The 14,820-nt window shown below is 30.5% G+C and overlaps 1 long non-coding RNA gene across 16 annotated transcripts in view; it reads left to right on the top strand.

Moving 5' to 3' along the window:
* Positions 1-14,820, top strand: part of LOC143236703 (uncharacterized) — a 101,615-nt gene that overhangs the window by 83,226 nt on the left and 3,569 nt on the right. For 15 of the 16 annotated variants that reach the window (XR_013019703.1, XR_013019701.1, XR_013019695.1 and 12 more), the window contains one exon: positions 2,880-3,335. This is a non-coding gene — a long non-coding RNA (uncharacterized LOC143236703). Of the gene's footprint in view, positions 1-2,879; positions 3,336-6,614; positions 7,024-14,820 lie in introns of those variants that run through there. The other variant, XR_013019709.1, reaches the window with a different exon arrangement.

Raw genomic sequence — 14,820 nt, 5'->3', positions numbered from 1 at the left:
CTAATTTCTAATGATAATATAACAAAAGATTAGTAATAAAACGCTGTGTAAACCTTACTACTTTTAACTGATTGCTGTAAAGATATTTTTCGCTCTTGGTATTTTAATGGTTTATGTAAATAATGTAAACAAAATGCTTTGAAGACACAACATGTTTGAAAAACTTCTAATTCCTTACATTATTCGGTTATAGATGGTATGGACTTATTCAATGATCCTATATTTTTTTATATTTTTTAGTGCACAACTATTTGCTGAACATTTTTATTGTTGTGGAATCAAGTTCTCCATCTCTTGAAAATACTAACCTGTTATACAGTTGCTGGACTGCACATATTGAAGCGCTAATGTGCTATATTTGTGGCATGTATTTATATTAATCTACGTAACTGTTAATGTTCTGAGTCGATTTACTACTATTGTCATATGTCAGTCAGCTGGAATTGCATTGAGCCATATAACTGCTACTTAATTGAGTCATTTCATATTATTACACACCACTTAAATGATATATTTCTCTGTCATTCTATTGCTAATATGAAACGTCATTTAGCTGATATTGTATTGAGTTATTTAACTAGTACTGAATTGAGTCATTTAACTGCTACTGAATTGAGTCAATGCGTCATTTAGCTAGTATTGTATTGAGCCACTTAATTGGTGCTGTATTGAGTCATTTCGATTTGTTACTCTTCATTTATCTGACACTGTATTGAGTCGTCTTGTACCGAGTCAGGTATTTGAAATTATACTCAGTTACTTACCTGGTGTTCTGTGGTAACTGAGTCAACTGATAACTTACTAACTCACTTAGCTGAGTTTTTGTTTTTTAACCACTTTGCCAATAAGGTGTTCACATTGGTATTAACCTTCTGCTGCTTTTAGTCTAAAAAAAATAAGGTTTCGATAACCATGATGGGCACAGAACAGACAGCTCATCATACAGCTTTCTGCTTAACAACAAAAACAGAATGTTAATCTGGTCGTTCACGGTAAAAACAAATATAAAAAATAATGGTTTGTCAAGACAATTGAAAAGAGGATTACCTTCCATGTACCCGATGTCTTTCCAAAATAGTTTTCCTTTTTCTTTTCAGCAATACTCGTCTTTTTTATATTATACAATATATTATCTGAGAAGTTCTGGGTGATAAAAATGATCAAATAAATAATTATTATAATTTTTATGAATCACAATATTAAACAGTTCTTATTTTTATTAGACTAATATTTTGTTTCCTTGAAGAGTGTCACCTCCTTCATTGGCACAGCGGTATATCTGCGGGCTCACACTGCTAAAAATTGTGTTTACATATCCATGGTTGACAGACCGCAGAGAGTCCATTGTGTAGTTTTGTGCTTATTTATAAACAAACAAACCTTGAAAAGTGTAAAATAAAAACATACATAAGTATCATTACCACCAATAAGATTTCTTAAATATCATATATGTTTTTCTGACTGACGTCCTTAACCTATGGTCTGCATAAAAATTATTTATCGTTTATTTCCATTTTGTAAAAATTTGAATGTCTTCATAATTGTGTGATACGAAAAGCTATATATTATTAAAATTTCTAATATTTCAAATATTAATAATTATTCCTAAGAAAGGAAACCTATTTATCACAAAATGATTTACCTATACTTTTAAAATATAAGCTTTTATGTAATGTATTGCCCCGCATTCCACTCGTTATCCGAGGGTTGCGGGTTCGAATTCCCGTCACACCAAATATGCACCCCTTTCAGCCATGGGGGCGTTATAACTTGACGGTCAATCTCACTATTCGTTGGTAAAAGAGTAGCTCAAGATGACTAGCTACCTTCCCTCTAGTCTTACACTGCTAAATTAGGTAGCCCTCGTGTAGCTTTGCGCAAAATTCAAAACAAACCAATATAATGTGTTAGTTAAATATTTGTAATTTAAAACCACATCATAGGTTTGTTTTTTTCTGTTATACATCTTAAAATCTTTGCTATAAAATATTCTCGAGGGAAAAAATGTTTATATTTTATTTTAAATGTCGATCTAATGTAGAATCTGATCGAATTCTGAATATAAATTAATGAATTAATGCGTGTTCTTCTTATTTTATTGTACTGTTAAATTGTACTAAAAACTTCATTTATTCACTTATAGCATTCTTCTTAAGACATTGCTTGTTTAAGAGAAATACCGTGACTAGTTTCTGAGATATACTGTGTTGCAAACTTTGAAGGTAAAGAGAAATAATATTTATGTTGGATAATAATTAATCAAGCGAAAATTTTTATCACATTATAGATTGTTTTTCAGAAAAAGAAAGAAAACAGAACACTTTTAGAAGCCGTGCAATAAATGTACATGTGAAATACGAGATAACTGGTCTCGTGAATTGAAGTGGAAATTCATTCAAAGATTTGCCTAAGCTTTTCAAACTTGTTCATGAAACTGTGTTTAAATATCTGAATGTTACTGTTGAACAGAGAGAACAACTCTCTCTTTTTTTGTTGTTGTTGTTATTAAAGGGACACCTACATATCTGTGAAAAACTAAAACGAATCAATTAGAAACGTGATCAGTAATTATATGAATTTACTCAGAACCAAACAACAGACATTCTCCTGTTCTTTAGTTCACTTCAAAAAAGTTATTATAGTTTCCATTCTTTGGGTTCGTCAAAATTAATTATAGTGAATTTTTTCAGTGTTACGATTACTTTTTGTTTTCTTAACTTAACTCCAACTATACAAAAAGAAGTTGATTAACGTTTCAGGTTAATAAATCTACGATCTGAAGAATGAAGGTTAAATATGAGTAAATGTTATTGTTAAAGTGCCCAGTTATACGCCACCTTCTGTAGTGAACACCAGATTCTATTAAACTTCCTTTATAGATTAACAGTTCCAAACGAAAGGAAGCAAAAAAGTGGCAAAGGTATTTTCCTGTATCCTGTACCAGCAACAGTGGGACTCAGCACACGTGGTCTCAAAGACGAACAGTCTAAATCTGACGATCTATTTACACAATATAATCGAGGAAAGGCGAGAAAAAGGTTGGGTGTAAGGAAAGAGAGATCTTTCATCTGGGTGGCCAGACTAGACAAAACCAAGCGAAAGTAAAACTTATCGGGACAGACTCTGTGTGGAAGTTGGAGATCAGGGTTTGACCTTGGGGTGCCTAGTCCCCAGGCTGGCCAAGAAAACTAGCCGCTCGATGAGGTAATACAAGCAACCCTCTGCACGCGCAGGGTGTAGTGGTATAGGAGCTCAGATGTGTTCAGGTAGACTAGATGGGCCAAAACTGGTACTAGGCTTAATTTGCGTGACCTACACAACACGCGTGCAAACAAGTGAGTATGTTTATATAATGTCTTTTAAAAGCAACTTCTAGTTTCTGCTTATTTTATCAAAGCTTAATTTTTACCCTGACAATTCATAGCATCATTATTGTTTTAAAATTTATATATATATATAGTATATTTTTTCATGTTTAAGCAGAAGCATGTTTTTAATATTCTTCATGTAAAGAAAAAAACAACAACTACTACTTATTGAATGATTGGTTTGAAACACTGAGATGTTCTCAGTGATGTCGAGAAAACCCACTTGTAGAGAAATATATATGCAAAAACTGCCCGTTTGGGTTGAGAAAATATTTTACATATAAGAGCGAACAACGTTTCGACCTTCTTCGGTCATCGTCAGGTTCACAAAACCTGAACCGATGACCGAAAAAGGTCGAAACGTTGTTCGCTCTTATATGTAAAATATTTTCTCAACCCAAACGAGCCGTTTTTGCATATATACTGAGATGTTCTGTCTCACAGCCATATTCTTGACTCATAAAAATTATGTTTATTCTGACGTTAAAGGTTCGATATCGTGGAACATTTTCTTACGCCAACTATTTACGTATTACTGTTGCTCATTGCAGCGGTAGAATTTTATTGTCATTTTTTAGGATCATCACTGATACAGAGAGTACATTAACCTGTATGGGGATCAAGCTTAATAGAGTGTGTGTTTGGTAACTGTCTGAAGGTCATGAGTATAGAAAAAAAAGTTTATAACCATGTCTGATGATCGCTATAGATAAAAAGTGTTTATAACTGTGGTCAACAGAGACAAAATGAAAATTTACGTTCATCCATGTGAGTCACTACTGGTGATCACCATAGTGACAATAAAATTTTTATGGCCGTGAATGGGAATCACCAGTAACAATGCAAAAAAAATGCTCAAAATTCTATAGGGGGATCACCATAAACGAAACAAAAATGTTTAAAGTCATGCCTGGATATCATCACTAACGGAACAAAAATAATGTTAAAATCATATCTGGGAATCACCACTAATAAAGCAAAAATAATGTTAAAATCATATCTGGGAATCGCCACTAATAAAGCAAAAATAATGTTAAAATCATATCTGGGAATCACCACTAATAAAGCAAAAATAAATGTTTCAAATCAAATCTAGGAATCGCCTCTAACGAAAATGCAAAGATTTATTATTATCTCTAAGGCTCATTAATTTTAAAATAATTGTTTATAGTCGTATATCAGAATTACTAATAAAAAACAAAGTGTTTTACAACCACGTAGAATACTGCTAAGGAATGACGAGGTGTTTTATTATTATTATTTATTATTATGATTTTTTAACATGGCCATAAGTATTAGTATCATTCATTATCTAAGTTTAGTACTCGCCGCCACTGATAAAAGAATTGTTTTATAATAAAGTGGCGATTTTGCAAATATTCTGAACATCATAATAGAAAGAAGCAGTCATTCCAGATAATAATGTCTTATAGACATGGACATTTTCGTAACTAAAATAGTGATGCTTTATAGATATAGACCTAGTCAAACTTTATGAAAAGTGGTGTTTGTTTGGTTAACCACTAACGAACTGTATACATAAGTACGTAGTTGATCACTAGAAGAGATGGTATTTTATAGTTACAAAGGCGGTTGCTCAATAGAATAAATAATTGATGTTCATCTAGTTTATTATGGATGAAACTGATTATTCATATATATATATAAAAACCTGGTTCATCATTCACTGGAAGGTACTTTTTTATCGAACACAGAAAATCATTTCCTAATGTATTTGATGGATATTGTTTCATTATTGGAGGGAAGTGTAATGTTTCTAGTCTATACTATCATGTATAAAACTAGTATCTTTGATAGCAGAACCGAATGTTTATACTTATGAACCAAGTTATAGTACATGAGCTATAATATTCTATGTAGTATAAAAAGTTTTATTGTGAAAATCTATATTAGGAATGTCTTGGCTAAAATCGACCCAAGAGTTAACTTAAGAACACAGTGTATATAGAATGTATGGGTAATTTTATATAAAGTCAGATAGCTTAGCTGCGTTAAGTAGAATTTGTACAAAATGATCTAATGCTTTGTTAATCCCACTTTTTGTTTTCATAAATGTAGTGAATCCTTCTTTTTATTTATTACAACAATATTTTTTCAATTAATTACGTAAAGCCAATAATCTAAGATACTGTAAGTCATCAGATACTTTTTAAGTCACGAGAATTTTCAGTGTTAACCAACAGAAATCCTTTACTTTTTAATTTTGTTCAGCTACAAAAATAATTTACTTGTAAGCAATTTTAATATATCGATGTAATTTATGATAAGCAGTTATTCTATAGAATTTTAGGTGAAGGTCATGTTTAGTTTTATCTTAAGATAAGTATTTACCTATCATAAAGCTAGGAAAGAAATGGAAATTCGCAACATATGAAACCTTTCGTGAAACATTCTTATGAAAGAGGTCTTTTCTATGTTATTTATGTGCTAAGAACATCTTTTTTTCGTGAGATGCGTTCGTGAAACTGATCAAAGATTATCATGTCTATATGAAAGTAATATTCTGCATAGTAGAATTACTGTTTTATATTTAAATCCAATTTAATGTTATATTAGAGGTATTGCTTTATAGTTATGATCAAGGTTATATAGGAAAGTTATGTCATATACAGCAAGTGTAATAATAACAAGGTTATAGACGAAAGCAGTATCCCACACAACAGATGTAGTATTGTCTTACACTTATGACCGTGGCTATCACATGTAAAAATCATTTTGTATATACTGAATGAATATAGTTTTTTTTAAAATATGGCCAAGGTTGTATGTCAAAGTAATATTTCATATTGTAGATATAGTGTTCTATGCTTAACAAGATTATATGTTAAAGTAATATCTGTCACATAAGTATTACATCATACTTGTAACTAAAAATGTCGTATAAGGAAATAATATTGAGTTTAGAATACGTAGTGCTCTATACTTATGGTCATGATTATTTATCAAAGTAGTATTCTATGAAGTAGAAATGAAGTTTTATAATAAAAGGTATAAAAAGAAATAATATTCTATAATGTAATGTTTTATACTTATCTTTTATATTATGAAAATCATATTCTGCATGAGTATATCATAGGTAAATTTCATACTATTAAAATCATGTGTAGCAGTATTAACATTTTTGTTATTTTTTTTCTTATGACGAAGCTCATCATATATGGAAATAACATTACATATAAAAGAAGTGATGTGTATTTTTGTTTGTTTTTTGAATTTGGGGCAAAGCTACACGAGAGCTATCTGTGCTAGCCGTCCCTAATTTAGCAGTGTAAGACTAGAGGGAAGACAGCTAGTCATCACCATCAACCGTCAACTATTGGGCTATTCTTTTACCAACGAATAGTGGGATTGACCGTCACATAATAACGCCCCTACGAGCATATTTGGTGTGACGGGGAAAAGAAGTGATGCCTTACACTTAAGATCAATGATATGTATTAAAGTAATATTCCATTCAGTTGCAGTAGTATTTTTGTACTTATTGTTAATGTTACATTTTGATACTAGTATGTTATGCATAAAAAGTAGTGTTTTATACTTACTTATATAAAAGTAGCGTCATATGTTGTTTTTACACATTGTAGTGTCATTACATTATTTACTACATCAATAAATATCGTTTAAAATATCTTAACATTTTGACTATATTTATTTGTGGCCTTGAAAACTGAGACTTCAGCACAACAATTGGTAGTGGCATGTACACATATTTATGTTACAAATGGAACTGCCGATAATATTTGGACATGTTTACGTCCTCGAAAAAAAAAAAAAAAAGTTAAAACTGAGGCGCTGATATTGTACATGCAGCCTTGAGATTCGTGAAACCGTAACTGGGCGATAGAAGCTTACACGCACCAAGATAACTTGTCTGTCGGTAGTGGTGATGGGACCCCATGTTTTATAGCTAAATTTGAGACGTAAGATAAAGAAAAAAATAACAGTCCTATTTTATTACTACTTATAGGGCTTTTGTTAAAGTAAAAAAGTAGTACAGAATAACTGTGACGAGAATGTGATGTGGTATATGTAGTCGTATGTAAACAACGATAGTACCAATATTTTATAGCCACGACTACGTTCACCGCATAGACACGTGGTATTTCATATCTATGCACAAGAAGTCATAAAACAGAAAAATTACCGCGTATCAAAGTTGAAAACGCTCATTTGTGTATTACTAGGAATTTCGTGGTGGTTAACCGGTGCAATTTGTAGCTCCAATGAAACGATGAATGTAGGGCATTCGTATGTCTGAAACACATTTAGAATTAGGATTTCTAATTCAACAAGAAAAACATACGTAAAGGTACAGTAACAACTTGAAGAAATATTTTGTTAACTAAAAAAGAAAAAAAATATTTCAAGATAACGCGTAAACCATTTTACAGTTTAAAGTTTTGAAATGAGAAATTCCAACGTCTACCTTATAAAAACACATTGTAATAATGGAAAATTATAACTTTATTTTCCAAACTACATGTATTACATTTAGTTTGAGTTTGGAATTAATGTTAAAAACATTTTCTTTTCGTTTTGATTTTTGTTGTAGTGAAAACGTCATATTAATCTCTTCATTCTTGCTTGTAGTGTAGTAAAAGTACTTACTTTTAGTCTTTCGATTCAGGCTTGAAATAAAAATATCTCATTAACACTGATTCGCATGATCCTAATAATTAATTTAATTTTCCAAAATACCTCCATTGAAATTCGTCTTTATATGTTTACCCTTTGATATTATAAAAACATAATTTTAATTAACTGAATCGTACATATAGTAATATAAACACTAAGTAACATTAACCATCTGAGTACGAATTATTGTGTATTGGAAAAATGTTATGTTCTCATATGTGTTGTATCTCTCAAAACATATATCATTTTATAGTTTTATTTAATAAATTGTTTCATAGTTTAGTCAAGACAAAGCCAAAATGTTAAAAAAAAACATTTTTATCATATGATATGTTTTAAATTAAAATGTATCCTGAATTTTTTAAGAATTTTAGCTAAAGAAATTATATGAATCTTCTTTTAATATTTCATACAGCAGTTTTAATCACGCTATAACTTCGTTCATATAAAACTACAATACTTAGGAATTTCTCTTTTATATTTACGTCTAATTTCTTAACTTACAGTTTTTATTCGTATTTATCAAACCATTTAAGCTATATTTTGATTCAGAATTTCGTTAGATATTATTTTATCGAATATTACTGTTTTTTATTTTGCATAATGCTAAATGATTATTTATTTTATCAGTTAACTTTTTATGTAACGCTTTGAGATATAAAACATAAGTTGCTTGACAGTGTTAGTTTAATAAATTTTAACGAGTTCAATCACTTGTGGAACACATTTCAACTCATAGTTTTGGACAATGATTTTTTAGCCCGGTATCTATTTCAAGTTATAGTTTTTCGTAGTTTTTGCTTATATTTCCAATTAAGTTCTATATTTTTCTCTTCTTTTTCATGTGTTTATCATGTAACACTTGTTTATTCAGGTGTATATTTCATTGTATTTTACTTTCTTCTTAATTCTTACGTTTAGTTTTACCGTAAAGTTTCTTCCAACCACATTTGTTCTAATTTTTATTGATTTATCAGTTTTATTATTTGCATATCTTATTTGCATACAAATCGTTAAACGATGTTTCATTTCGGTACAAATTCAGTATAGATGATAAAAATCCAACAAATATGAAACACACACACAAGTATTTTTCATTTTAGCTCTGTGTAACATTGGCTTCAACTAGTCAAGAAAACGTACAATAACAACGCCTTATTTGGCATTTACTATCATATTCATATATTGGAAAGAATAACTTGTAATAAACATATTATATGAATACGTAACGTACTTCGTTTAGAAATAATATCCTTTACATCGTCGGTTGATAAAAGTTTAAAATAATATTCTATACAATATAACTTGTAGCATGTTAAGTTATTGTGGCTTTGTTATTTCTATGGAGTAACACGATAAATTAGAAAAACATTATTAAAAAATAAACATATATTTACCTTTGGACTATTTCCAAACCTATTCATTGGAATACAAGATACATCTCATTCGCCCTTCTTCAAGCAACGTATGTCTAGCACATTCGTATGTGAACAACCTGCAAATCCCCCTCATTTATTTGTATTAGATAATAGAATCCAATGAAACCTGCGTTGCTTGTTTAATGCGTATAAGAACGCATGATTATCAGAAGACCAGTTTTCAAAATCACCTTTCGATCGCTTTAAGTCCACATTTAAGTTTAAGAAGGTAATGTGGCAAATAAGGATCTTAACGTTCTCTGAACCTGGTTCTGGCTGATCAAATAAAATTGGTAAATGTATTCCATTTCTGAAGAGGAGCATATAGCATTGTCATTTTTTATGTATTCGAATTTGTATACGTACACTTTGTCCCATAATTTCAATATGCTTCATTTTTCTGTACACAGAACCAACCCTAAAGAGTGTACTTTTGACACAAACCTTATACCTCAACATAGTATTACATTTATGTATTATGGCACTTTCTAGGTAAATAAACATAGCCTAGATTTAATATCTGATCAATAACTACACGGAGGTTTCAGAAGCCATCTACACAAACATAGCTTCATTAAAAACAAGGGAGAATTGTTATAAAAAGATTGAAAACTTTGTAGCAGTGCTACGTTTTTAACGACCTAGTTTCATTAAAACTCAAGTAGGGACTGTTTCAAGCCAAATTTTAAGACTTTATAACAGTGTTAATTTTAAGAACCTAGCTTCATTAAAAATAAAAACAAAACAAAGCGGAATTGTTGCATATAAACTTTAAAAACTTTGTAATAATTCACGTTTCAATGCAGAAGAACGTTTTGAATTGTTTTCTAAATTTTCTTCTGGTTGAACTAAAAATATGTATATATTTTGTATCGCTACTTGCATCTTTTTGCGTATATATGTCGATTACTGATTTTGAATCTAACGTATTTCGTCTTAACATAGTAGGTAGACTTTATGAGCTGCTTGGTTCTTTCCACTGAAAGTTCACTATATGTTTATAAAGTCATAGTCATTATATACCTATATGAAATTGTATAAATCATGATTAATGTTTGTTGTTGTTTTTTGTACGTTTTCTATCGAAATGGGATTACGTTTGTAAACACATTATTTGTAGGACATACATATTTACTGAACTTTACTGTAACATGTTAAGTAGTCATAGTGCAAGTTTTCGTCTCGATTAATCTTAGATCATTTTTTAGTTGGAAGAGCACCTAATCTGTCACAAATGTTAAAACATTTTACTCAAAGAGTTTCTTTAATAGACCTGGAATAACTTGTTTAATTCTTGTGATGCTGTATATTATCTACTGTTTTTAACTTTCAGGCTAGTCAAGATTACACACCACCGAAAATGAAATATTATCTTTAGTCATAACGTTTTTGAGCGTATAACAGAAAACTGCAATGTCTTTAATGAAATAATTCGAGTTTTTAATCGATTTAAAATGATGCAGCTTTCAAATAGATAAAAAATAAAAAGCAAATAAAAGTTTACAGTTAAAAAAGTAAAGAAATTGTATTAGTTCGCAATTGAATGTATGTAAAAATTCACATTTTGAAAGTGTCTTGGATTTGAAAAAAATTATGTGTGTGGTGTGTCTTTTGTATATTTAAAATATTTATACAAAGAGTGCATATAACATTGCATACCTATATATATTTACATATATCGTTTGTACGATATATTACATATGTAATTATGTTTCATGCCACGACGCCATGCGAAAAGCAATATGTTTCCATTTTTATATAAGGTGTTTACTTTCATTAAACATTTTTGTTAAATTTAGTCCAAAGGTGTCCTGGTTCTCGGTCTACACCTTAAAATGAATCCTAGGATATTTTTTTTTTTGAATAAGTTGCAAATTTCATCTATTGGCCTAAATAAACATAGTATAAGGTTGAAACAAGCAGTATTTATATACTCATATTTAAGCAGTTTTGTTATAATAATAAGTCAAGTTACACAATTCTTAAGCTAAATTTTTGTTTATTTGAACTTAAGCACAAAGCTACACAATGAGTTGTCTCTGCTCATTTTCGAATTAAATGTCTAAAATAGCATTGACATCACTTAAAACATTATCAAACTTTGCTACAACTGTGGAATAACTAATAAATATCTTAAGACATGAAATATGGAACTTGAAATTATGAAATGATAATATTCAAATCAAGAAAAGAAATTTCTCTAGTTACGTGTTAGAAGAAGAAACAGTTTCTATTTCTGTATTATGGAAGATATATAAAGTTTAAACAAAGAATACGCCTTAATTCACAATATCAAGGGACACATTCAACCAGTTAATAAGAGGATGGTAGATCTAGTACGCATACGTTTAAATCTCTATACAGAAGATCAACAGAATCTATTAACTATAGAATACAAGTAAAGTAATAACATGAACAACGTCTCTCGTAACAGCGTTTTGAAACGTCTTGATTATATATATAGTAAGGCAGAGATTACTTTGAAGTTACTGTTTAAACGCCGAAAGCAAATGTACCTTAATTTTTTCCATTTCAGATCCCAAATCAAAGGTGTGAGAAAAAGATAATTTCAGACGCATCATTTGTCTTTGACAGGTCACTGCCGACAATGTTTTTCGTGTATACCCTAATTTCTTAGCTGGCTTGAAAATGAAAGAGGAATTAAAGAGAACATAGAGGAAAAAAAATAACTCCAGCTTACGTGACTTTGATTTTTATCAAAATGTTAGTCCTATTGATTTCTAAAGCACAGATTACTTTGTCGTTGTTGTTAACGGGTTATTCGTTGACTTACCCGATTGACCTCCATAAGTCAGTTGATATTTTCATCTTACTTAATCCGTACGAATGACGGATTGAGAAACAAAATAAGTATGACATCGGAAAAATGTAATCTGTTCATTTTATTGGCATTTACTTCTCAAAACACTGTAGCTAATACGTAATATAACTGGCTAATGGTATGAGTCAGACAAGTATAGAACTTCAGGAAAAGGAAGAATCAGTTGAAAGTTGAAAAGTCTCAAGGCAGTATTAAGGGGTGGATCTTGTTCATTGAAATCTGGCTTCTTAATTATTTTACTGAATTAAATCTGAAAACATAAAATTTAAACTACGCTATGCCTACTGAAAAATTAACTAAAACAAACGTACCACTCACAGATTTTGATGAAACTTAAATAAAATATAAAGATAACAACATATTTGATACGTATTGTTTGAAGAAAAACCTCAAATTCAAATTTCTAAATTACTTTAATTGTTTTCATTCACCACTAGAGTGTACAGGACAACTTGCAAAAAAAAACACTTGATTTTGTAAAACTATCTGAAGTTAAATCCTTTACTTGAACTCCTTCGAATGAAACTTGGTAAGCAAGTACTTACTTCTTTCTACGTTTGCCTGTTTTTGGATTTCATAAGTTCTCTTTACCCTTCCAAACTGTAAACAAAAATACACATCATATATTTTATTCGATTTTTATTTCGCCAATTTGATTTTTTTCGTAGTAAAGAGAGCTAAAGTTCGTGATCTGGTTTTATTGTGATAATAGTATTCAGTCGAAAGGCCCAGTATGGAAGGGTTTGACTCGCACTCTGAGGGTCACGGGTTCGAATCCCCGTCACATCAATCATGGTGGCCCTTTCAGCCGTGAAGGCGTTATAATGTGACAGTCAATCCCACTATTTGTGGGTGAAAGAGTAGCTCAAGTGTTGACGGTGGGTGGTGATAACTAGCTGCCTTCCCTCTAGTCTTACACTACTAAATTATAGATGGCTAGCGTAGATAGCCCTCGGGTAGCTTTGCGCGAAATTCAAAACAAACAAACAAACTCATCGAAAGTCTCTTTTATTGTTGTTGTTTGTTGTAAGCCTTATAAATTAAGGTTATTGAAGAGACAGCAATATTTTAAACAAACAACAAATGCATATTTTAACTACAACAAATAGCAGTATTTTCTTTTTTCTGAAGAATAAAAACAAAACTACAAGTTTAACGTTATTAATTCTCTACTGTTTTATAACAAAATTCAAGGCCCGGCATGGCCAAGCGTGTTAAGGCGTGCGACTCGTAATCTGAGGGTCGCGGGTTCGCATCCCCATCGCGCCAAACATGCTCGCCCTCCCAGCCGTGGGGGCGTTATAATGTTACAGTCAATCCCACTATTCGTTGGTAAAAGAGTAACCCAAGAGTTGGCGGTGGGTGGTGATGACTAGCTGCCTTACCTCTAGTCTTGCACTGCTAAATTAGGGACGGCTAGCACAGATAGCCCTCGAGTAGCTTTGTGCGAATTTCAAAACAAACAAACAAAATTCATAGTCAGGAAATACTTCTACCGTGTTGTATCTTATTTGTTACACAAATATCATAAGTTATAAGAGTTGCAATCTCAGATTAAATTACAATTTTATATTTTTTCTTTATTTTTTGCAAAACACTTGTGTTACTATGACGTCCGGTTATTCGTCTGTATGTTTGTACAAATTGTCGAATGTATTAAATGAACTCTGATAAAAAAACAACTTTTTTTTTTTTTTTGTTTTGTAGTTGTTGTCGAATATTCATATTTTCGTTCCTTATTTTTAGAAGTAAGACTATTTTAGTTGCATAACTGATATGATTTCATCTATCCACTGTATGATTTCTTGCCTCAAAAATCTAAATACTATAGCTGTGTAATAGTTTATCGTGGAAGCTTTCAAGTATCAGGTGACAAGAAAGTTGGTTTTCAATTATTTTGTGCTCGTTTATAAGCGGATTAATCTCGTTTACTTATGGAAGATGTCACTGAAATAGACAGTTACTTTCGATAAATTTAAAAAAAACACAGCAATAGCAGGAACTACCACTTATATTTCCTTATAATATATTACCAATCAATTTATGAATATACAGCAACGTAAAGTCGACTTCAGGCGTACGTTTCAGAATGTGTCGTTCTAATAACTTATTCTTGTGTCAAGTTACCTGATTAAGGACTATAAATAAAAAAAGAACTATGTTGCCTAACGTGGATTCATTTTGAAAAGTTTATACGTTTATAAAAATTCTAAACAAACGTTGCTTTATTAACTTTGAAAATATTTTTTATATATAAAATATACATTTATATATATATATATATTATAAATATATTTATATATATTTATTGTCAATCTACTGATTGATGCCACCTTAATCTATAATATAGCACAACTTACAACTTTATAAGCTTTAAATTGCATGTCTTATACAGCACTCAAAACAAGTAAAATATAGTTATAACATTTAGTGATATAACCTTAAAAAACATGGCTGTTATAAAATAATGTTACTTAATTTTTTTATGTGAATGAGGTATTTGGCGAAACACGCTGTGATCTGTAATTTGAATGAT

This window comes from Tachypleus tridentatus, chromosome 13, assembly GCF_004210375.1.
Source record: "Tachypleus tridentatus isolate NWPU-2018 chromosome 13, ASM421037v1, whole genome shotgun sequence".
Taxonomy (NCBI): domain Eukaryota; kingdom Metazoa; phylum Arthropoda; class Merostomata; order Xiphosura; family Limulidae; genus Tachypleus; species Tachypleus tridentatus.
Note: the sequence above shows the minus strand (reverse complement) of the source record. Positions and strands in the feature narration are given on the sequence as shown.